Source organism: Clupea harengus, chromosome 18 (genome assembly GCF_900700415.2).
Source record: "Clupea harengus chromosome 18, Ch_v2.0.2, whole genome shotgun sequence".
In the NCBI taxonomy this organism is placed as follows: domain Eukaryota; kingdom Metazoa; phylum Chordata; class Actinopteri; order Clupeiformes; family Clupeidae; genus Clupea; species Clupea harengus.
Genome location: NC_045169.1, coordinates 5,729,953 through 5,732,452, shown reverse-complemented (window position 1 = coordinate 5,732,452; position 2,500 = coordinate 5,729,953). Strand labels below are relative to the sequence as shown.

Sequence of the window (2,500 nt, the reverse complement as noted above, 5' to 3'; positions counted from 1 at the left end):
ACATGGAGGGGTGACATTTAGGAGAGAAATCAATGTTGCTGGTGGTGACAGAGGAAGAGAAAATGGAGAGTTAGAGACAGAATGAGAGAGAGAGAGAGGGAGAGAGAGAAATTGAAGGAGAGAGAGAGAGAGAGAGAGAGAAAGGGTGAGAAAAAGGAATGGAGGCGATAATGGATGACAAAAACGTCTATATTTATATGCTCACTATATTCTCCCCATTGGCCGGTGCATGCATGTGTTGTTTTGGCTCGTGCGAGACTGCATCTGCAAGAATCCTAACAACTTCTCTCCTTCTTTCTCTCTCTCTCTTTCTCCTTTTTCCAGGAGTACCTATGAGACCTCGTCGTCTGCTGCTTCTTCCCTACGATCTGCCTCTCTCTCCATCCATCTGTTTTCTTTTCTTCCTCCTCTCGTCTCCCTAGAGGTTTGAGTTATGCTAACTGGCATCGGCCCTGCATAGCAAGTATGGAGGATCCTTACTGGGTGTAAAAAAGAAAACAACAAAAAATAAACAAGAGGAAAGAAGAAAAAAAAAAACACACACCATCATTTCCAGGAATATACATAAGCCTACATAAACATATGTAACACTAAATAACTGAATCAATGCCTTGAATGGAACCACAGCAAGGGGGGAAAACAAGAGGATGACCAAGCCTAAAACAGGAGGAGGGGAAAGGAGCGCGAGGAAGAACAACTGATGGAATAAACGAGGGGGAGCTGTTGAACAGATGAGCCTGCGCGGGAGGTGGAGAACGAGGGGAGCGAGGGAGTGGAGGAAGGGGGACGAGCGAGCACAGGGGGCAGCAGAGCTTTGGATCGCTGGTCGTTAGCAGGGAGGGGGAGAGAAAAAAACACACGACCGCAGGAGGGGGAGAACAGACATTTTTTTAAAGAACACCACGAACAAGCACAGAAGGAAGAAAAGAGAAAAGATGTCTTGACTGTCCTCTGCTGGACATGTTTTAATGGAGAGTGTGTGAGGAACACACATCCACTCACCTGTACACACACACACACACACACACACACACGCACACACACAGGCATACAGTGGAATTTTCCATCTGGACTCACTCATTCGACCCAAATCCGGTCTTTGATGTTGCAGAGTTGGAATGCAAACACACACACACACACACACACGTATACACACACTTGCACTCGTCAATATACACACACTCATACCAGCGAAGTACTGCCACCCTCCCCCCTCCAGCCCCCCTACCAGAAGATACACACCTGAGCCTGGATTTACACGTGGACGGCGCGCTCACACACTGCTGCCTCTCTCTCTCTCACACACACACACACACACACAGAGACAGACACACACTGCCTGACATGTGGAGCTGATTCGCACCTTGGATCAACACAGACAGCAAAGGTAAAGTGGTGAGAGTTTTATAAATATACATATCATCTGTTTGGGAAACACAGGCACACACACACACAGATATGCCAAGACTCACGTTTTGCAGGAAAATGGTCATGCAGAACACAGCAAACAGATTGTGCAGTTACCCATCCACAGCCATATACATGCACACACACACACAGACACACACACACACACACACACAAACAAACACACAAAGTGTGCCTTTATACACACACCCACACACACACACATAAACAAGCACAGATGTGCATGTGCACTAACCACAGCTATTTATAGTGATGTTGCACTTCCCCTCTTCACCTTTCCTTCTCTCTCTCTCTCGCTCTCTCTCTTAGTCTCTCTTTCCGCCACCCTGCCCTGATCCCAACTCCTCTTTTTGTCTCTCCATCAAAATATCTCTCCTCCTCCTCCTTGTGTTCCTCCGATCTTATGTTTTCTGCTGTGCTCATTCACTCTCTTCTTCTTGTTGTCATCATCCTTCTCCCCATTTATTATTAATTCTTTATTCTTTACCCCCTTCTCTCTACCTCTCCCTCTCTCTCTACCCCTCTCTCTCTCTCTACCCCTCTCTATCTACCCCTCTCTCTCTCTACCCCTCTCTCTCCCCCAAATCCAGGGCTTACATAAACACACTAATGAATGAAATCGCTAGGAGGGTGAACCACAAACATCACACCCAGCATTTCCCCCTAACATGGATCTGTCAAGCTCCTCTCCAAAAATAACTCCCTTCTCACCACACCACACCACTCCTCCCCCTTACTCTCTCTCTCTCTCTCTCTCTCTCTCTCTCTCTGTCTGTCTGTCTGTCTGTCTCTCTCTCTCTCTCTCTCTCTCTCTCTATGTCTGTCTGTATCTCTCTCTCTCTCTCTCTCTCTCTCTCTCTCTCTCTCTCTCTCTCTCTCTCTCTCTCTATGTCTGTCTGTATCTCTCTCTCTCTCTCTCTCTCTCTCTCTCTCCCCCTCCTCTCTTTCACTCAGAGGGAAATGTGCTGATAAGCTAATTAGGTGCTATCAGAGCACAGTGGGGGAGACGGCCCCAGTTTTGATGAGTTGGGGCAATCGCGGGCCTGAAGGCTTCCGGATGGAGGGGGAGTGT

At 47.6% G+C, this 2,500-nt stretch overlaps 1 long non-coding RNA gene across 1 annotated transcript in view; it reads left to right on the top strand.

Annotated features, from left to right (window-relative positions):
• The window catches only part of LOC116224758, a 19,107-nt gene that overhangs the window by 2,485 nt on the left and 14,122 nt on the right, over positions 1–2,500 (top strand). Inside the window, exon 2 of the long non-coding RNA XR_004165714.2 lies at positions 325–1,387. This is a non-coding gene — a long non-coding RNA (uncharacterized LOC116224758). The remainder of the gene's footprint in view (positions 1–324; positions 1,388–2,500) is intronic.